Here is a 23574-nt window from a genome sequence, read left to right on the forward strand (position 1 = left end):
GGAAAAATGCAACACAATTGATGAGCCCTTGATGAGACACTTACCAGTTAGCAAAGTATGTAGCTCATCAGAGGCTTCCTTGTCACAAGTCTCGTCAAAATACACCGTTTTTACATCCGAAGGGTTATTTTAAATGCTGTCATTGAATAGAAAAAGGAACTGTATTTCTGAACTATATTTTCTCTTTGAAAATAATATTAGTTAAGAATGTTTTTGCAGACACTTATCCTAAATGACAGGGGCTGAACTGAATCTGTATTCTGTTGCTTTACTACTGAGCCATACCTTTCCTAGAATGCATCTGAACAGGTGAACATTGTGAATATCTTTGCTTCAGCTTCATATTATTTGGTTAGATGACACTGGAAAACCTCAGACCTATATTAAGTGGATCTTCATTACCTTTTATATGACACAAAATAGCAATTGTATCATGTCATAGATGTGACATGTTTTTGCCACATGGAGGCACTCTCATCTCACTACAATTAATTTACCCATAGTATTGGTTCTCCTGCAATTCAATTGGTGTCCGTTGGTCCGTTGATTGTCAAAGATGCAGGGAAATGTATGGCATATCATATTTTAAGTAACACAATTGGCTAAACCAAGGTAATCAAAACCTACAGAGGACTCATGTCTCTCAGCTCTTTCACCCCCCTCCACCCTAAACCCTCCCCCAACCCCTCAGACATAACAGAGGAAGTCTCCCCATGCACTTTCCCCATGTCTTTCCCAGAACTCTCCTCAACTAGCGTGGTTTGGGTCTGTCTTTTGTAGGTTTCTTCTCCATACAAAATTATGTGTGTGTGAATTATGTGTGTTTCCTTTCACACACAAAGGAACCCTTGTTCATCACATCCCAAATATGACATATTTAGACTTATGATTATACCACCTCACTGCTGCTGTGTGTACATCATGGGTTGTCATTGAAGAGAACAGCTAACAGTGGGACCCATTGAGGCTGTGGAGAGAGTAATGTCTCCCGACATCTGGGAAAGATCTACCATGGTCTTAATAGACTTTCCCATGTAAGTACCAGCAATATGTGAATGTTATTTATGAATGTTTTGAACATTTTACAGTTCTTCCAGTTAGGGATGATATGAATCGATGGACTCAAAATTAAAATACTTGTTTAGCTCATCAGTTTAATCTAACAAAATAGATCAATCCTGAAGCTATAAACCCATATAAATACTGTTTGGGGAAAAAAAAACGTTTTCTCAGGTTGGGTTCAGAGGTTCAGTAATGCTTTTTTGAATGCTTAGCTTCAAAGTTTGGAAATTGCTTTTGAGCTGGCACCCCTGGGATCTGAGGAAATGACCACTAACAAGTACTCAAGAATGGATAGTTCAAGGTAAGGATGGGAAAACATTACCTCACATCCACATGAATGAGCCCATGGTAGTCCGCAGAAGAGCATCTTTGAGAGGTGCTCGCCACTTGACTTTGTTAGCATAAGCATTCAAAATCATTGAATGTAGATATTGTACTAGGCCTTATCCTGTGTGCTAATGAGGGGTTTTCGTGTTTCGGAATACAAATGAAACAAATGAAAGAGTTACCTTTTAAATCTATGGAATAATATATGTAATCACTAGCAATAGATTCATTACAGAGTTTGATGTTTGTTTTGAAAATAGTAGACAGGGCAATTGTAGTCTATATAATGCCATCAGTCATCATTGAGCCCAAGATGGGAGAAATGGATTAATTTGGGGATTAAGAGTCTACAACAATGGCATTGTGTATGGAATATAGGAGAGGGTATTGTATTACATACAGTCATGGCCAAAAGTATAGGCAATTACTTCAATTTGTGTTTTGCAAAGTTTGCGGCTTCAGTATTTGTAGATTATTCACAAATGTCTAAGGTATACCAGAAAGCAATGAAAAGCATTTCATAGATTTTGAAGGATTTTATTGGCAATAACATGAAATAAATGTAATGAGTTCCTCAGTCTGCTCGTATAATGTAATCAAAATGATAGTGAATTTACCTTTACATTACGTTTAGTCATTTAGCAGATGCTCTTATCCAGAGCGACTTACGGTAAGTACAGGGACATTCCACCGAGGCAAGTAGGGTGAAGTGCCTTGCCCAAGGTCACAACGTCATTTTGCATAGCCGGGAATTGAACCGGCAACCTTATGATTACTAGCCCGAATCCCTAACCTATCTACCTGACTCCCTGAGCCATTTGACTCCCTTTCTGATTTTGCCTGTACTTGTTCACACTTTCCCATGTGCTAATGACATGGTTTGTGAAATGATGTTAGCTAGTCATTTTGTGCCAGGGCCCAAAAACAGTAATGTGGGTTTTTGTGATAAAGTTTTTTTTTTTTGTAAATAAAGTTGTTTTTGAAAATGCATCTGATCTCTCTGCAAAATAATCTAAACAATGTGAATCAATCAACCACAGCCAGTAAAATGGTCATTATAGTGTATTCTGTAGAAAGATAATTATTTATTTAAAATACTTAAAGCATGAGGTGTTTATTCAAGATAAAACATTTATTTTAAGCTTTATTCTTTTAAGTTACCATACCATAACCTAAAATAACAGAACACCACACAGTATCAACAGAATAAGCAAGGACACGATGAATTAAGCTTGTAAATTAATTTGTATGCATTAAGTATGTTTCTTTTTTTACAGTGAGAAGACAGTCACATATTGCATCCTGACCTTGGGTTTCCGCAAAGACTTCATTCAACCAATAGTCTGTAGTAATAACTGGTATTTTCATGATGCATTCATTGTTAAATACAAATCTTTGTATGAGAGCACTTGTGATGAACTGTGAAATATGAACGTGAAGGTCACTGCCCCATGTTCTTCAACAGAGGGCAGGCTTGTATTGATATACAGTGGAAAGAAGGAAAAGGCGCTCAGAATCTTGTGCTTCAAGATTATATACATTTATTTTATCTTTGTCACAACCCATTTTATCTCACTCGTGCTCAGTCTAGAATGCCTGACACTGTTTTGTTTCCTGGTTACCCACAGGCCAGAGAAGGTCTTGAGGAACGATTTTCAGGTTTCTCCTCAAAGCATAGACAACCTTCTCAATGCTAAAAGTAAACTGTCTTTTTTTGCCTGTAGAGTACGGTTGAGGTCATTTATTCTACGGGTGACAGATAGTATTGGGACATCATGCTGTCACCATTTTCTTTGTTTAAGATCACTGACCGTTTATCCACAAGGTAATGGCGTGACTCTTAGACAGTTATGAAGAAACCACAACATATGTCTCTTGCCTTCTTTACTTCTGGAAGATACTGTTTTATTGCTCTAGGGAAACTGACTGGCACATTGTAGAGGCTGTGGAGCTCACAGGTTGTCTACCTGCTGGGAGTTCACCGTTCTGCTGCTGGGTTACCTGCCGAGGGAGGCGGATACGCCCCTACTCATTCACAAGGCCCCCCTCCTCCTGCTTCTTCACAGATTTAACGTGTGTGTGACCAGAAACTCATTTTTTATCTGCTGAGGTGGAAAAATTGTGACTGCTCAAAGTCAGCAAGCATTTCTAATTTTTTCTTCACCATGGGGTTCTAGCAAATTTATGCAGTAGATCTGAAAGAATACTTCACTGTGATCTGTGTTTTGTCACAAAGATCCCCATTTTCTTCGTACTCTGTATATAACCACTGTATTACCAAACAATATAAACATTTATTAAATATGTATTTAATCTATGGTATAACATAATAACAAAAAACAGTTCTGGTTTTGAAGACGCAAAAGCCAAGTGGGGATGTGTATGTTTGCGTTGCTAGGCTGCCCGTGTTCACAGACTTCTTTCAACTCTGATTAAGACTAGCCTATGACTGGAAAACCCTTGGAGAGGAAGGCAGGGATTCCCCACAAAATCCTGGTAAGTCCTTTCATGTGGTATTTAACAGTTTCAGACACATTCTCATGACCTGAACTCACTTCCAAAACTCATCATGTGGCTGGTGTTCTCATGTGGTGAGAACACACACTCCTAATGTCCATAATTAGGCTGAGGCAAACACTCTCAAACAGATGCACACAAAAGGTAATAGCCTCTGGGTATGGAACAAACAGAGACTGCGACCTGCATTCACTTTCTTTCACACCTAAACGGCTTAGTTGCATTATTCTGCTCTGGCTTCCATGACTACACCAATGCTCTTCAAAAGATTTGTTGTTGTTGTTGTGTCTTTTCTTCACATCAAATCTGAGTTTTTCTTGGAAAGGCATATTAGCATGGTTCCATTTGGTGGTTAAATTGTAGTGTGTCCCTCAGCCTCTACTGACTGGGCAAGTGTCCTGTCTGGTCCTGGACTTTTGTGCCTCATCAGCCAGCTAGCCGGTCAGTGTTGGCGACAGAAACAGATGGTGGAAGGTTAACCTCCGGTCACTGTCAGGGTTCACCTCCTGGCCTTCTAGATTGATCAGAGACAGACAAAGTTCAGCTTTCTGGGAACGCGGCTATCCAATGACAACTATGGCTTGCAAGATAGGCCATATTGCTGCCATGGAGACTTAAAATGCTGACCACAGGTGGCCAGGGTCTGTCTATTTTTCAAGCCTTGCTTGGATAGGGCAGGTTATTGTGGGCTGTGGGACTATACACGGATGGCTGTATGTTGTCTGTGGTGTTGAATAGGGAGTCACCTCATCTCAATTGGTTCTTGCTGGTGATAGAGTGGCTGTCTGAGTGTTGGGGAAATACTGTACATTGTCTATATCCCCCTAAGCTTTTTTTCACGTAATAACAAGTCAAGGACCCCCAAGAGTGCAAGTGTTTCTCATTTTAGTTGGAACAAAAGTGAACTAGAGAGGGTAGCTAACAATTTCTGGAGAAATTGTGGGGTGTGCTCCTGTATTGTTCTACGCCCTTTGACTGGGTAGCTGCTGCGATTCCCACACAACAGAAGTGTAGTAGTACCGGGGCTAGGTCTGAATCTAGGAGAAAATGGAGCACAGCTGCCAACTGTAGGTAGAGATGTAGCTTGTGAGACTGCTCACCCAAAGAACAAAGGGGAACCCACTTGTGTAGCAGATTAAGACATGTTCGTAGGTGCCTCAACTTTCCTAGACTTTTAGCAACTGTACTAATGCTGAAGGCTCGCTGATATCGCTGTCTTTCTTACTAGAACGGTGTTTCTATGCGTCGTTGCTAACGTTGTGATGTTAGGCTAGCAGTGAGGTCCCTTGATGCACACAAGGCATTTTTTGCAACAAAAATTAAACTGTAAACTCCTAAACCGTGCTACTAGAAAGTAAATCCCAATAGAAGCAACGCAATAACTAACAAGACAAACCTTTTGACACCAACGTTGTCTGAGTAGTCCAAATATTGAGGGATCCTTAGGGGTGGGAAAATAAATAATAAAAATTATAAATAATATATATGTGAGAGAACAATGGTTTGTGCTCGCCGAAGGCAAGCACACCCCAATTAATTTCACATGCTATTGTCAAATTGGGGATGTAGGCCTATTAATGCATTTTGGATAATAAGCATATGTACTAAGCATAATACTAATGTTATAAACCAGTAAAAGTGACACCCCAACATATAATTCATGAATTGTCCTTGTCCAAATGGTCCATGTGTGGTAGGAATACCTCAGTTTCACATGTCACACATAATATGAATGCCATGAATAGGAGTTACAATATCTGTGTTATACCTGTCAAAGAGGAAAATAATGTTTTCTATGTACAGCAAAACACTTATAGGAATCTGACACAGATAACAATCTGACCGGTTTGTTTTCCCTTGTTTGGTGTGTGTTATAACACCATATAGGCCACTGAGACCTGTTGAATCTATCTGCCATTCAACACAAAGTAGCACAAGTCACTCCACACACTTCCCTCCTGAATACAGCCATGAGACTGAGTGGACCGTATAGCATGCACTTTATTAAAAGTGACATGCAGACCACAACTTTGTATGGTTCCGGAATAGGTTTACAAAAAAGATGTATTGAAGTCAAACTAAAATGTGTCAACGCAAAATTGTTTAAGGTCCCCAGTAATGCACTGACACAATTCAACTATAAACTATGAATGGGGCATTTATTAAAACGCTAAGCCAAGCATGGAAATCCCAAGTATATGCTCACGCAAAATAGCAATAAGACCAGTTACACTAAAGAATGGGTCTCTAGAGTTCTCAGTGTTGGTTCTATATGTCTGAAAGGAAACATGGCCACACTTTTACATAATAGGCTTTCAAATGTGCCTTTCTTCAGTGGGTTTGATTGATAGGAATCAAGGAATACATGGTGCAAAATATATCTCCTAGAGAAGAGGTTTAGCATGTTCCAGTGGCTTGGTTGATAATCTTAGCAGATTCAACTTGATGGTGTGCACTTTTTCAAGATTTAACCAAGCCTTCATTCACCTTTCTACAATTTTTATATAAACAGTGTCAAAATTGCATGTCAATTTGATTCAACAAAGGACTGCCTGTGATACAGTCACGTGGTTGCTTGGCATGGGGTAGAAAATACATTAAACTTTGACTCTCCAGGTAGTCACTGAACTGCTCCATGGAGAGGCTATATGAAAAACAGAATGTACACATTCTGTCTCTGGTGGGGTCCCTATAGATGCTCTTTCAATGGTACTATTCTTTGGTAGTTTTATAACCGCTAGAACATTACTCTCTCCCTGATGGTTGTTCGGTTAGATGTGGAGTGGGCTGTCTCTCAGCCCTCTGGACATGATGTCTTTATTTTCATTCCAGGCTGCCGTGTTCCTATGAAGCACCAAGGGCCTCTCATGGGGGCCATGTTTGTCCACGGTTACTGTTTTCTTTCTGAGAGCTTACATTCTCGCTGATGGAGCCTGGCTGACTCAGAGGCGCTTGCCACTCCTGTCATTATTCCACACATTAAATATCAATTCATGACATGTATGCTTGGCTCTTCGTCCCTCTTTGAGCAGACTGCTACACAGATATAAAAAAAAATATGAGTGAATGCCTGAAGACTGATATAGTCATAAATGTTAAGCATTTGATGTGGATAATTGTCAAATTAAACTTTTAACCTTTTTTCCTATGCCTGTCCTCCTGCATGCGGTCTGTGTGTTTCACATCCTGCAGATGTGTTACTATTTAAAAATTAAATTACCTGATGGAAGGAAGAAAATGGGACATTGTGGCATTGGTTGCACGTCCCAGGCAATATTTGGAGCTACAATTGTGTTTTTCATTGTTGTGCTTATTGTGGTTTGTCTGAATTACTGGAGAAGAAGGCCATGAAGAAGGTGACAGATTAATAGTGCTGGTTTTCGTCCCCAAAGCCGGTCTGGAGACAGATCGTCCATGGCAGAGATGGAGATTTGTGGTTGAGCAAAGGGAATGCTACAGCTGAGAACCACAAATCTGAAGATGCCCCATCTTGTCCAAACCACAATCTCTAGCCCGGAAGAAGATATATCTAGACAAGCAAATACTTCAAAAGTCCTAGGGTTGAGTGGTCATTCACTGGAGCTAATGTGAACTATTCACAAAGGGTTATGCTTTCATTGGAGATATACTGTGTACTATAATACAGTAGCTCAATATAGACTCTTGTTTGACCCTTACATCATGAGAAGATGTGTACTTTTGGTGGGGTTGAAACCTCCCTTTTTTGTCTTTGATCATCTATATCTTACAGTTTCAAAGACTGTTGAGACTCTGAGCACCTGGACTTTAAAGGTGAGACTTTGTGGCAGAAATGATGATAGCTATTATTTCTGTCCACTGCTGTTTTGAGGGTGGGAGTTAAAGTGGAATGGGGATATCTGAACATGACGTAACAATTGGCGCTGTTGCCTGGGTAAGAGGTCCATTTAAGGCTAGGGAAAAAGTGATTGGATTCTTCTTCGCGGATCCAGGATAAGCCTGAAATACTGACCAATACAACCTCATGATACCAGAGATTTGAGAGACAAATGGCTCTGACAACACACCAAACAAAACAAATATCCCTTCCTTTAGTGCTGTATATACCAAAAATGAAATATGCCTTAATTCTTTGAGTCTACAACCCTTTATGCAATGCCATATTCTTTGTTTCTTAAATTCTGCAGTTTCATCTTTGTACCTGTATTATTATTTATTATATACTGTACTGTAAATTGGTACTGCATATTTCCCAGTTTTCTGATAATGCAACCGTTTAGTCTTTATAAAAGTATTCATAGTCTTCACACTTGGCATGTTATAAATAACTTTATTGTAACAATTGTCAGATGAAAGAGGTGTCAGGCCGCTGATATCTATGGGTCTGAGAAGCGGTGTCATGGCACATTGCTCTACATAAACATACAGTGAAGGGCACTGAGGGTGAGCTCCCCTCAAGTTACCAGTGGTGCTATCCATCAGTTCTGCTGCAGACCACAGGCTCAGGAGGTCACCACTATGAGAGCGTACAAAGACCCCTCTGTTCCTGAGTATCCTCTCTTCTTCCAGAAAAGAATGACTTCTTTATAGGGCGCCTGCTGGAAGCCATGGGTGCTCAGGGGTCACGGTGGGGGTGGAAGGGCACCCCTGTATCCAGTGTCTTGTACATATTTGTGTGTAGCTGGTCAAGACAAACACAGCACCTCCTGCCTGTAACTGTGAACCATAAACCGTGAACTATGACATGAAGCACACTCCCAGTGAATGGTCAACTTAAGTAGACAATGAATCCATTGAGATCTGCATTCCCAAGTCCACTGGGGTCACTGGCAAAAATTAAGTCTAGCAAAGTTGTTATTATTAATGGGGCAAGTCATGACTTAGGTACACAACTGGGAAGTATGAAAAGTTGAGTGTATGAGGGCATCATTTTGTTTGTTTAACCTTGGTTTGAAGATTTAGCAGGAGAGCTACTAAATATTTCAAGTTTTGTCTTCAATAGCAAGAGATTAAAGCATGTTTCCGATCTTTTAAGATATGGGGTCTCATTATGTCAACACTAAGTGGGATCTCTCAATATCAGGATACGTTGCGTCACCAGCCACAGCTGCTATTCAGTTTAGGTCATGGTTACACATTGGAATCTCTGAGTGGTTGCCCTAGTGGACCCATTCATTCGGACGAAAGCAGTTTTCCTCTCAACTACTGAATTCTTGGATAGGTGCCATGTGAAGTGACCTGCAAGTAAGGCGAGCCACAAGATGAAACATGGTAGAAGGATGATCTGAAACGGAAAGACTTCTCTTTTGACACATTCTTTTTACTTCAGCATTAGTTGTTATGACTTTGCCTTTGTGTATAGGAGAACACATGTAGTCAGTTTCAGTTGTTGTTGTGTCTGGTAAATAGTGGAATAATTGGACCAAAGCCCTGATTTAAAATTCTGGTTCTTTCGGTGATTTATTCTGTTAAATTAGGAGTGCCGGCCACTGGGATGTTTTTCAAGCCTCCCCAATGCTGTAAACCCTGATTAATGTATTACTCCTGCAGTCTTTTTCATCTGTTTAATTGCCATCATTTATCAAACTGAAGCCCAAACTTAGTGTGGCTGAGCAGTGAGCTGGTTTCTGTCTTTAAAGTTTAGAAGTCTTAAGAAACCTTCAGTGGCCAACTTTTGGCCCTGCCTCAGATTTGGTCTGTATTATTACCTCCTGATACATTTTCTCAACTTGCTAATGACCAGATAAGTGATTTAATGAGGCTCTGGAAGGCCAATTAAGTGTGATGTCATGTGTTTTCCCAGCTCCAGAGGTCATCCCTGCAGGGATCTAACCAGGGGTGTCTTATCTGTGTCTGAAACCAGATCTGACCATGGATGTTCATCTGCAATTGTATTTTGAGCATTTCTGAAATTGAGACTTGACTTTATAGCCTGCTAGAAAAACAAAAATTATTGCTGTAGGAACATCTGCAGAGCTAAGGATAACAAAAACTCTTAACAACAAAAAATGAACAAACTTGATAAAAAATGTTTTAAATAAAAAGCTTGTACAGAGCTTTAAATCAGAATCAAAATATGTTATTTTGTTTGGTTTCTTAGTCACTGATTGGTAAGGTTGTCGTAACTCACAAATCTTTAAAAAGCACAATGTCAGCCCATCTGACATTATTGAACAAATATGCTTAGCTGGTTATTCAGAATTTTAAATACTTACCTTGTAACCTAATAAACCTTATAAATTACCATAACCGACAGTTTTGTGTCTCTCAACATGTAAAATATTTGTTGCTTGGAGAAATCATACTTTCTGGTTGGGTCTCCATTAAATTCAAAAGTCCTAGTCATGCCTTGCACACCTGAACCATTCAGTGTTACAGGACTTATACCCAAAAATATTATACAGTTTTTACAGAAACATTTGATATTTAAACACAATTGTTATCAGCTAATTACTGCTCCAGAATGTTTGTGAAGCAACTCCCAAGCTGCTGTTCGAGGTTGATGTTATATGTTATATACACCTATTATATGAAACAATGACTAACAACATAATTACCTGGTTCGACAATTACTGAAATGTGCATAGCTAGACAGTAGGATATGGACCAGAACAAGATTCTCATCAATCTGTAAATGAGAGAACACTATTGACTCAGTGTGAAGTTGGGGAGAATTCCCAGGAAGCATAATTAGACCGCCCTCTTGCTGTACGTCTGGGAGAACTAGGAGATCAGGTTTATCGATTACCCTTCAACTTTGCTTTCTCTTCATAGTGGCACAGCAGACCTTGTCCCTAAACTTACTCTCACGTACTTTAGAAAGGAATCCATAGCTCCAAGCATACTCTTTTACACATTTTCATTTCTTGATAAAGGAACCCTCCAGCTAAGTCATTAATAGACCTCTAGCCCTGTCAGAAAACTGTCCAGACTGTATGGAATAAGTAGAAGACCAGGGGCCGGTTGCACAAAACACGGGGTCATTGACTGCAAAACCGAGTTTACCTTGTCATAGTTGAATAACAACAGTTCGCTAGGTAAAATGGATATACAGTGAACCTCAAGGTCCACTGACACCTCTTTCCTATGCAAATCTCACAATTTGAAACTGCCGCTGTAAAATGGGCGGTTTCCAAAAAGTCACAGAATTAATGTCAGATTGGTGGCTCCACCTTTTTTGGCTCTGGTCTCTACCTTTGTCACACCACAAAATGTACATACACATCCGACCGTATGCTCATCACAACCACAAGCTGTAAGTATGATTTAGTTGCTAACGGTTATTAGCAATGCTAACGTATCCAGTCTCTAGCATAGGTAGAAAGTGTGATGATTTAGTTTATTGGCAATGGGGCTAACATTATTTCAATTACCTGACTGTGTTTCATTCGAATACATAAGCTGTGTTGTCATGTAAATGTACAATTCACGATGCATGTTTGGCTATGTTGTAGTGATGTCGTTCGTGAACGATTCCTTCATTTTGGAGGGAAAAATGCACTTGCGGCCATTTTGAATTGAACACAGGTACACAGGGAAAGAGCTCGATGCGAGTGTTGCACAGTGAAGCTGCTACGATCGGCAGTTTGAAAAGCAACAGTCAATATTAAACTGAACTGACGATCACATTACACCAGGTCCCCAAATCAATCCAGCTAATAATGTTCATGTCTGTGGTTTCTGAAGAGGGGGTCAATCTTATCTCTTTATAGCTACGGTCAGCCTCGGTGGAACGGCCCACCAGTGGAATGCTTTTGTCCCTGTGGAGACACAAGGTGATGAAAACAGGTGATGACACACCTGACGCCATAAGGAGCTCCCACTTGGCTCCCCGCCGGTAGGGCTGAAAGGGTTCAACTGTGAGAAGAAGCCTCAACACCCATCTAAATTATTCTGGAGTCCTCTCAAAGAGTGATTCGTTCATTTTCTCGTGGCCACGCATTGGGACTGTTGCATAGGCTCAGTCGAGGAAACAGAAATAATTTGTTCATTTCCCGACTGGGTCTTCGGGTACGAGTCTTGGGATCATTTTTCACGTGACCTGCATAGGTTTAGTAGAGGAAACAGATACCTCATTCCCTTTCGCATGACCGCTGTGTTTAGTATATAGTAAGACGTGAATGATTTTTGTTCACAAGTCATAGCCTACTGACTGGTTTTGTTATTTTCACGTTACATTTACAATTACAGTTCAGAGCAGTGTAAATGTTTGCCGTGATATTTAAATGTTACTGTGATAAAAAAAATTACCATTTCGAATCATACAAACTATCATAATGCATTATTTGAACGCAGGAGTTATTCTTTTAAAATATTATCTGGTGGTTTACATGCACTAACATATACATGAGAGTATGATAAATGTTTGCAGTGGACGTATTTTATGGAGGACCAAACCTGCCATATTTACAACTGAATGAATGAATAAATGTCCACATCCATGCATTTACACAGAAACAAACAGATGTATGTATTAATCTGGAGATCTGTTGTATATGCACTCCTCTGCTCAGTGTCTTCATAAGGTTGACACAGCATACCATGCTTCCTTGAGGTTCATTACAAACTGCAAAGCTCTGACCACCCGTAGGCTCTGTCATTGGTATGCCTTTATATATAAGGCCATTCTTGGTCTGCTCCCATACTATTTGTGTGTCCTTAAAAAACAGAAGAGTAACAGAAAATACTCTCTGCGTTCGCAGGACTGTGTCATGCTATCTGTATCTATACCTCATGCCCGTACGGAAATTGGAAAGAGGGCTTTTCTGTACTCCGCACCCTCTGCATGGAATATGTTGCAAAATGTCTTGAAACGAAAGGAATTAATCTCGCTTAATGCTTTTAAATAAAAAATGTAAGAGCTAGAGACAGATTCCTCAAAATGTAATGTTTTTAATTCACCTGGCTACGACACTAACTCCTATATTTTGTCTCCTTTTGTATTTTTGTAACTATATTTGTATGTATGCTGCTGGCTATCTTGGCCAGGTCTCCCTTGAAAAATAGATTCTTAATCTCAATGGGTCTCTCCTGGTTAAATAAAGGTTATAATAATTAATGCACAATTGTCAATCAATATTTACATATATTTTAAATGTATGTATGTATTTTTTTTATTCATTCATTTATTGATTGATTTATTCATTCATTTATTTATTACTTTATTTATTAATTCATTTATCTATTCATTCATTCATTGTTCCCAATATGATAATGAGTATTCAGGTCAGAGAATTGGCTATAAAATGTTGAGCATTTCAAGGTTTTTTCCTTATCTCTTAAGGATTCCATCAAAGTTTGTAGCAAGACCGTAGCAATCAATGTAAGGAAGAAAACATTCTTTACAGCAACTTATACCAGAGCCTGTTTAAGGAGAGCCTGCCCACTCCCTATTAAGCCCCATTGTACCGAATTTAGTTGCAGTTCCACCGGAAGTGGTCACGGTCGAGTGCAAAATGAATGGGAGTCTATGGAGCTTAACGGCAAAATTTCTCGGCCAGAACACAACCTCAGTGATACCCAAAACAACCCCTAGTGGTTACTCCAGGATACTACATCCCCTCCCACTTAAGCTAAACAATTTGTGTTGCCGTCTTTTTCTAGTATTATAAAAAAAAAATATTACTTGGGTGTCTTACTTTTTCTGTCTAAAACTGGTTGTTCCCATCCTTGATTGTGATTGGCTATATCTCGTTCCATGCCGTTGTAAAATCCAGCATAACCTCACAGGTTGTCCTCATAACATTCTTTAACATTCCATATCACTGCGCATCGAATATTTTAAATTGAAAAAGACGGCAAAGATGTCCATCTGGCTGTTGCGTGGCAACGATTTATGTAGGAACTATACTTTGTAGTAGCAGAAGAATGACGGTTTATTATTAAACTATTTTTTTCTAACTATTTTTATTGATGAAACCATATCAAATATTTGTAGTGACAGTTTTAGAAAAGCAATAAGCCCCGCGAGTCCGTGGTTTACGCTGATTTTAGAACAGGTAAGGGGGTTTTCGGCACTCCGCTTCGCATCGTGCTTAACAACTCCCCTTACCTGTTCTAAAATCAGCGTAAACCACGGCCTCTTGGGGCTTATTGCTTAAATTAATATCAGTATTATTACATCACCCTTTCACAAATGAAATACCAATAACATTACAGACAGCATATAACACTTTAACTCAACAACACATTCTAAAGATCTAAGTGAAGAGCAGCCAATGCATCTGTGTCAGACTCGGTTTATGAAACATAGTCCTTCAAATGAGCCGGAGAACAACTCTCTCTTGCAGACCGGCTCAGATTTGTAGGTTGTTAAGTGTCCGTTTCACCAACCGTCAAGTCCAGCGACTGTCTATTCTCAAGGGCAGACCTCTCCTCTGTAGGTGCATTGACAACATCTGCACTAGACAACGCAGAAGTGTCACCATCCTGGTCATTCTTTGTGGGAAGTACAGTCTCAAGCGTCTGGCCCGTACTGCGATGTCTTATTTGGTCCACATGTCTCTTCACAGTTTGTCCATGCCCTAGAGTCGTCTTGTATGAAAGAGGTCCTGTACAACATTCCACCACGGCAGGAACCCATTTGGGTCCACTCCCATAGTTCCTCACGTACACTGAATCTCCATCTTCAAAACTTCTGAGTTTGCAACTTTTGTCATGGTCTTCTTTTTGTTTCTGTTGCTTTTTTAGAACTCTAGTCTTCACCTCAGGAATGAGTAAGTCAAATGTGGACCTCAACTTCCTTGACATTAACATTTGAGCAGGTGACAACCCAGTTGTTGCATGAGTGATTCTATAAGTAAACAAGAATCTAGCTACTCTTGTCTCCACGGTGTCACCCTTCATCTTTTTCATCCCCTCCTTGAAAGTTTGAACAGCACGGTCAGCCAGGCCGTTCGACGAAGGATGATAAGGAGCCGACATGACATGCAGAATGCCATTTCTCTTCATGAAAGTTTCAAACTCTTCACTGGTAAAGCATGTTCCATTGTCAGACACCAACATTTTAGGTAATCCATGTATACTGAAACACATTCTCAGTTTCTCAATTGTAATTTGAGAAGTGGCATTTGTGACAGGATAAACGTCCATCCACTTTGAATGAGAGTCTACCAGAACGAGGAACATCTTTCCTAAGAAGGGCCCTGCGTAGTCCACATGAAGTCTTTCCCAGGGCGTAGCCGGCCACTCCCATGGGTGCAAAGGAGCTTAAGCAGGTGCCTTTCTGAAACTTTGACACACCTCACAATTCTGAACCACTCTCTCTACCTCCTGATCCATACCAGGCCACCACATATACGATCGGGCCAATCCCTTCATACGGGACATGCCAGAGTGGGTCTGATGTAACTGTTCCAACACAGCCGCTCGACCTTGTGATGGTATGATGATTCTCGCTCCCCATGTCACACAACCATCTTTGACACTCAAAGCATCTCTCCTGTGATAGTACGGTAACAGTAGTGGTTCCACTTTCTCAGGCCAACCCTTTAAGATGTACTCATGTACCCCAGAGAGCGTTATATCATGCAAAGTCCACTTCTTAATTTATTTTGCACTTACAGGCGAGTCATCCATTAAATCCATCATCAGCACATGCTCTTCAGTGTCATCAGGTTCTCCCTCTCCTGGCACTGGGAGTCTACTGAGCGCATCAGCATTTTGATGGTACCTTCCTGGCTTGTACACAATGTTGTACTGATATGCTTGCAACATCACAGCCCATCGTTGCACTCTGGGTGATCCCATTTGAGGAACTGCCTTCGCTTCATTGAACAAACTGATCAAGGGCTTATGATCGGTGCAAATTGTGAATGCACGACCATACAAGTACTTGTGAAATCTACGGATGCCAAAAATCACAACCTAGCCTTCCTTGTCCAACTGTGAATAACACTTTTCTGAAGTTGTTAGCGTCCTTGACATGAACCCAAGGGGTTTCTCTACACTCTCTCCTTTTCTGCGCTGCGAGAGCACTGCACCAACCCCGTAGGGCGAGTCAGTTCCGAATCTGATGAGTAATGCACTAGCACCTCTGCTGACTTTAGTAGAGCTTTCGATTCCTCAAAAGCTTCTTGTTTGGGCTTTTTCCACACCCACTGAAGATCTTTTCTCAGCAGCAGATGTAGAGGGGCTAGCAGTGTTGCCAGGTTTGGAAGGAACTTATTATAATAGTTTAGCAACCCCAGGTATGCTTTAAGCTCAGTGACATTCCTTGGTGCTGGTGCTTCTTCAATGGCTTTCACTTTTGTTTCTAGAGGATGGAGACCCTGTGCGTCCACTCTGTGGCCTAAATATTCCACTTCATCTGCCAGGAACAGGCGTTTCAGTCTCAATCCAGCTTCTTTCAGTCTAGACAATACTTCATCCACTGCCTTCAAGTGACTTTCTTGGTCTACGCCAGTCACCAATATATCATCCAGATAAACAACTACTCCAGGAATACCTTGCAATAATCCCTCCATTGTTCTCTGGAAGATTGCAGGAGCTGAAGCAACTCCAAACGGCAGACGATTATATGTGAATAACTCTTTTAGTGTATTCACTGTCAAGTATTTCTTGGAGCTCTCATCTATGATGATTTGTTGGTATGCGTGACTCATGTCCAGTTTTGTAAACTGCTTTCCTCCATCCAACAGAGCTAAAAGATCTTCCACTCTTGGTATTGGATACTGCTCCAATGTCGACACTGTGTTGACCGTGAGTTTGTAGTCACCGAATAATCTTATACTGCCATCCGGTTTCAAGATAGGAACAACAGGAGCTGCCCACTCGGAATACTTGACAGGTGAGATGATTTTGTCCCGCAGCAGTTGATCAATTTCCCCCTCCACTTTTGCTTTCAGGGCATATGGCACAGACCTAGGTCTGAAAAACCTTGGTGTGGCATCAGATGGCACATGAAGAGTAGCAGTAGTGCCTCTTAACGTCCCCAGCTCCTCCTTGAACACCTCCTCATGCTGGGCGACCACCTGTTGCAATGTCATCATCTCCGACTGTACCAGTTTTATCTCCTGCCATTGTAGTTGAATCTCGTCAAGCCAAGCTCTGCCTAGTAAGCACGGTCCTGTTCCTCTCACTATGACAAGTGGCATTGTCCTTTCCTGCTGCTGGTATTAGACATAAACATCCGCCACACCCACTATCTCTAATGGCTCTCCTGTATAAGTTCTCAACTTGATTTTTGTGAGTCTCAGTTTGGGAGCTTCTGAGCCTTTCCAGATGCCCTTGTACATGCCCTCATTCATAAGGCTGACATTAGATCCCGTATCAATTTCAAAGTTTACAAGTCTACCATTAACATGTAACTCAACAGTGAGGGGTTTCACTTTCTTCCAGGCATCAGTTTTTACACACGCCAAAGTGAATGTTTCTTCAGATTCATCACTCTCAACAGTTTCACTGACATGGAACGCTCGGTGCGGGCGCACTCCTTTTCTACTTTTTTCAGGTATCGCGCGTCCCCTCTGTTTGTTGCGACAGGCCCTAGAGATATGGCCTATCTTCCCGCACTCATAACATTTATCCGTCTTAAATCTACAGTCATTAGCTATGTGATTCTTCCCCCTGCATCTATAGCATTCTCTGTATTCTGTTTGTTCACCAGTGTCCCCTTTCTTTCTTGACCAGGTTTTCGCGTTACAAACATGACGTTGCTACTTGCCTGTACGCTAGCTCTGTTTTGCAAATCAAGCACATTTCTGCTGGCGTCTTCAGTGGCTACTGCAATTTTAAAAGCAGTCTCAAATGTCAGATTTGCTTCCGAAAGCAACCGTCTCTGCATCCGATCATCATCTATGCCACAAACAAGTCGATCCCTCAGCATTTGGTCCAAAGTTGCTCCGTAATTACAGTCTTGTGCTAAACGACGTAACTCTGCTACATACTCTGTCACAGTCTCTGTCGGCTTCTTTGTTCTGGAATCAAATTAAAATCTCTGCACAATCTCACTGGGTTTAGGATTGAAATGATTTTTGAGCATTTCAACGAGTTGTTCATAAGTCTTTTCAGTTGGTTTCGTAGGGCTAAGAATATTTCGCATCACACTGTAAGTTTGTGGTCCCACAACACTTATCAGAAAGGCTCTTTGCTTACCCTCATCCACAATTTCATTAGCCACGAAAAATTGCTCAAGTATTTCTGAATACTCTTCCCACGTTTGAGCTTTTGCATCAAATGCTACTAGCGAGCCTATAGCCCCTGTAGCCATGATTCCTGTCCTCCTTTCAACCCTTTGGATTCACTGGTGTTCTCAGGGTTTCTGCCTTATCCTCGTCGCCAAAAATGTAGTATCTTCAGATTAATCAGACCACTACATGAAGTGAGTTGAATTGACTTTACTGTTTCAACATTACAGTAGCAGACAGAACTCTGCAAACCTTCGCATGGCACGTCTTCTTCAACTAACTTGTTTAGCCAGAACACAACCTCAGTGATACCCAAAACAACCCCTAGTGGTTACTCCAGGATACTACACTAACATTCTGCTAACGAATGCCAGCGATCCCGCTTGATGGCATTCGAAGCAGAACCAGAATGTCAGAGCATTAGCAACATTAGCAACAACATTAGCAAGCCAAAACTCTTTCTAGCATGTGTATTGACAGGGAGAGCCTAACCTGTCAACTGTGTTGTCGATGCCTCGAGAGAAAAGTGGAAGTAACCAGAGCTTGCCGTCAAGCAGTAGCTCTGGTCGTACAATGTGTTTGATGTCAATTACATTTTCAAAGGCTTTTTAGAACGGAAAAGCGACTTTAAAAAAATCTAACACCCAGCGGTGGGTATTTTTTTTGCCTCCCCCTTAGAATTCAGAATTAAAAATTACTAGACACAAAATTATATCCTTAGAAAAGTGGATTTTGATGGATTTAGCTCCATAGACCGCCATTCATTCTGCACTCGACCGTTAGAGCCCTCATATGGAACTTGAGTGGAACTGCAACCAGTTCAGAAGCCGAAGTTTCCAGAGAGTGGGAGTTCTCCCTTTACTAGACATTCTCTGACTTCTCTGACAAGTTTTTGAGCCGTTTCCACTCTACTTCCTGAACTGCTCCCCTATATGCAATCCACTTCCGTTTTAGCGGGCTAGGTTTGTTTTGCTAGCTAACTCTGTTGTGCCGACAAAGCACTGATATCGCAGTGACAAAGAGGATATCAAATTTACAACATGAAGAAAAGTGGTTTGGGAACGACGTGTGCGGTAGTCGGTTGCAAACACTCGAGAAAGCACCTGAACGAGTGCTTGGATAGAAAGTGCTACGACCAGTTCTAAAACCTAGAATCGCCTCTAGAATAGCCTCTAGCCTGTTACATTATACAACAGTAGTATGCTTATTGTTTGTAGGCTATTCACATTTTGTTGGTGTTCCTTTGTCCTATTGTTGCAGTGGATTTAATAATTATACATTGATATGTGGATATAATAATTCAAACCTTTCAAAGTGCCAATACACACATCTGTATAAGCTCGGCATGAGGTGTGTAGCCAACCGGTACTTGTTTAAAGCAGTCATAGGAAGCGAAAGGTTCATAGGAAGAATAGATAGGCACTACGTAGGCACTTCAGGCAGTGACAAGCCACATAATAAGCCACATAATAACAGTGTACTGCCTGTCTTGTCTTTCTTAAGTTGTTAAATTGAATAGGCTGAACATCAACATGTAACATCAAGTATAGCCTAGAAATTCCAAACGAATTAGCTTTCAATGTTACGTATGCTTAGGCTACTTGGACCGTGTCCTGGCAATAAATAAAGAACATTATGCTACAGCTGAGAGATTGAAGAGCTCGACAACAAATGTTCTAATGAATCACCGACTAAAGTCATCTTCTGGCATTGCCTTTGCTCCATGTTAAAAGCTCCAAAATGATGGACTGGCAAAAGCTTTATAACTATAAATCTACTGTAAAATGTACTTAAAAGTATGGCGACAACATTATCCACAAGTACATGTGACAACGTTGGCAACTTATCCAGTAGTAAATGTCAAACGACAAGTATGTCAAAGTAGTAGAACCGTGATCCCAAGCTAGCATAGACAAATCGCTGTGTTTACACCGGCAGACGCTGTGCAAATCACTTCCTGTAGAAATGAATTGCATACGTGTAGAGTTATGGCGCCCCCCTGGTTTTGGCGCATAAACTTGTGTATACCATGGTCTGGGTGAATACTTGATTCTGATTGGCTGCAGTGGTGGCCATTATGTAACAGATAATGCCCGACGAGGTGTCCAATATCACCTGATAAAGGGACGATGCGGAGGCGTGAACTGTCCGACGCCCAGCAGAGTCCATGCTAGCAAGATTCAGAGGCAATAACATTGTGTACGGTTGACAAACAATAAATATAATTTTACAGTATGTTTCACAATAATATTTGTAGTGCTAACCAGCCATGTCACTCCCAAAATCAATATCAAAATGTTCACGAACAAAGATCAAGATGTTATACCATTCGTGCTAATAGCTCAGACAAGGGAAAGCCAGTGTTGGTTCTATGAGTGACCATGGTATAAGCGGTACAAGTGATACATGGTATAAGCGGGATAATGCCCTTCGATGTGTCCAATATCACCTGATATTGGACACCTTCGCATTGTTCATTATCAGGTGATATTGGACACCTCATCGGGCATCATCCCTTACATAGCCGAGTTTATGGCTAAAACTATAAATTAACCCACCCCACACCTAAAGCACAGTTAGGCTACTGTGCTGCAGTCTAAACATGAAGGTTATTTATGCGTCAGCTACCGCTGGTACCTAGACTACCGGTAAATGCATAGTAACTGTTGATCTCATTTCTATCTACAGTTAAGTTACTAAGAAGTAACTTTTACTTTAGCTACTGTGTAGCACCTAGACCTACAAGTAAAGTTGATATCACCGGTTTTATTTGAAATGATTACGTAAGTTGTTTTCACTTCTGTTGTGGAAGCAAACAGGATCGCCTTAGGTGGCTAACTTAGCTCTACAGCTCCTTAGCAAACAAACTATTGGGATTCAACTCAGGTTATTTATTTGAATGAAACACAGTCAGGAACATGAAATAACGTTATCCCCATTGCCAATAAACTAGGCTAAATCATCACACATTCTACCTATGCTCTTCTGTTAGCAAGCTTAACTGGTTCACATGCCTACTAGGTGGTGGGCCGAGCCCGCGTATCTGCTTTAGTTTCTTAAATGACCTGTCACCGTCGATGGAGGAGCTGGATTTTTGATATTATCAACATTGTTTTTTTCTTAAAACATTTTTGTTTGTTGGCATAGCCAATTCTTGCACATTTTTCTGTAGGTTAATTCAAAGTTAACAACTTTATCAGGCAATTGTCTTAACTACCTAAGTCTCCAACCAACCAGAACTCGTGTATCATCTTTTTAGCTAATCGAATGGTTCGTAACAGGATCAGCTGATAGTAAAAACAACCTAGGTGACCATGCGTCAAGTAGTTAGCCTAGTAAGCCTACAAGTCTCGGCACCACAATGGTAGCTCGGTGAGCTTTAATTAAATACTTGCTTTTTAAATGTACCTTATTTTGTTCATTTATTTAAATCAGTGGCGGTGATTAAAACTCTTGGGCACTCACTGACCTGGAGACTTATCTGGCTGTGCTCAGGATAGCCCAAAAACACAAAGAAATATGAGAACATTATTGAGACGTTTTTATACAACGAATACCATAAAATGTAGCGTGTTGAAAGTGTTTATGTAGTTTTAGATCTTCCTCTTAAAATCGACACTGGCTGACCTAGGGTGCAAGTGATCCCTAAAAACCCTGTAAAAGTTTCACGGTTCTTAATCCGTTACAGTGAGCTGACTTGAGATGGTAGACTGAGCTGGCTGGTGATGGGATCCTGAGCTGACTCGTCTAACCCTCTGTTCTTAAACATCTAAAGATTATGTTTTTTAATCTCTTCACTCTATAGCCTTTATTGTCATTAAGAAAGCAGTGGAGATCATGGGCGTTCCCCTGCCGGTCTCTCCTCCTATGGAGGAAGAGGACCCATATGGAGGTTGGCCCCCATGCGAAACGCATGAAGACCTCGAAAACCCTTGTGCCCCACCATGCCAAAGCTGGCTGAGTACGTGCAGGGCTCCTGGGAAGCGCCTTTGATGGCTAACGCGCTAGTCAAAGCGCTGCTTCCTTTTTACGAGGGTGACCGGGCTGGGAGAGGCGGTAAGGGCCGGCCCCCCGCCCTTAGAACCGTCCCTCGCGGCGTACCTGGCCAGCGCATGGATGACGGCTAAGAAGTCAACCCTGCCGTCCTCCCATGACAAGCTTACTGCCTCTCTGGCAGACAAGGCTTATGTCTGGGGTGCGCAGGCAGCGGCGGCCTGCCGCAACGCCGCCCTTTTGACGGCGGCGGTCTCCAAACTTTCAATGAAGAAATCTGAGGGCCTGTCGCCGGAGGAGACGTCGTGGGTGGCCAGGATGGCGTCTGCGGCGCTCCACTTGAATCAGGGGGCGGCTATTTGCGCTGGCAGAGCAATGGGCAACAGCCTTGTCATTCATCGCCACCTGTGGCTGTCCCTGACGGCCATGAGAGAGGCGGACAAGTCCGCCCTGCTGAATGCTCCAGTGACAGGCGAGGGCCTGTTCGGACCGGCTGTGGCTGCTGCATCCGAACGCTTCTCGCGCCTGGACGAGGAGAGGAAGCACCTGCTGGGGCATATGCCAAAAGAAGGCTAACGCTGCTCTCTTCTCTGTTCCTGCAGGTGCCACACAAAGCAGGAGGAAACAAGCTCGCCGTCCGGTGGCACGAGCGGCCACTGCGACGCAGGATGCTCCTCTCGCGGCCTGTTCCACCTTTGGCTGTTCCCCCCGAGAGAGCGGGTTACAGCCGTCCACCTAAACCCAGCTGGCGTGGTGGCGGAGGTGGGAAGAAGAGGAGGGCATGACTGGCGGCGGGGACCGAGGCTTCGGTTCCCAACCCTGTGTGTAGGGATGAAATAAAGAGGCTTGGACCTCCGCTTTACTCTTTCCTAGAAAGACAAATGTTCCATCCAGTACCTCTTACAATCTCGACAGTTACTGAGCTGAGCACTCGTACTGTTGTCGAGCGGAGTAATGAGTTGGTTTCGGTTCACGGGTTTTCCACAACTAACGATGCCGAACCATCAAGCACGTACATAGCGGAGTCTGGCCCAGCTAGCAAGCGCGTGGCCAAACTGCTAGCCATCCCCATTCACCATAACAGAGCGTGTGTTATCACGTTACATGAGCCACCGCTGCAACAGTACGCACAGATCTCTGGTCGTGCTGTGAGTCCTCTCAAGGCTCATAATGAGGACAGCACTCAGACCTCTTTTGGCCTTGAGACGCTGCTCCAGCCCTTTCGAGTTGACCCCACCTTGGGCTGTGTCGCCGATAAATGGGGTCAGACGAGAGTACGGCCGTTTCCTGTCTGCGGCTCCGCAGCTGAATGCACGGCCGCTCTCTCTGCGTTATGCAGAGTGGCAAAAGTCATGCTCACTGCCAAGCTGGCTAGACAGGATACTGAGAGAGGGTTATGCCATCCAGTTCATGCAGACTCCCCCTCCCTTCAGAGGAGTGAGGGAGACACGCTTGTCCTGCCCGCTGAAAGCACTCGCTTTCCGGAAAGAGATAGTGAGTTTGCTGACCAAAGGGACGGTGATCCCTGTCCCCAGAGATCAGGAGAACTCGGGTCTCTACTCCCCTTATT

At 42.1% G+C, this 23574-nt stretch overlaps 1 long non-coding RNA gene across 1 annotated transcript; it reads left to right on the plus strand.

Moving 5' to 3' along the window:
- Nucleotides 1-888: 888 nt before the first annotated feature.
- On the plus strand, nt 889-22696 carry LOC146232678 (uncharacterized). Its single transcript, XR_014742305.1, has 4 exons — nt 889-1034; nt 1275-1363; nt 2667-3885; nt 22607-22696. It is a non-coding gene; the product is annotated as an uncharacterized LOC146232678 (long non-coding RNA).
- The last annotated feature ends 878 nt before the right edge of the window (nt 22697-23574 follow it).

The sequence above is a fragment of the Hypomesus nipponensis genome, chromosome 24 (assembly GCF_054491055.1).
Source record: "Hypomesus nipponensis isolate SF chromosome 24, ASM5449105v1, whole genome shotgun sequence".
Lineage (NCBI taxonomy): Eukaryota > Metazoa > Chordata > Actinopteri > Osmeriformes > Osmeridae > Hypomesus > Hypomesus nipponensis.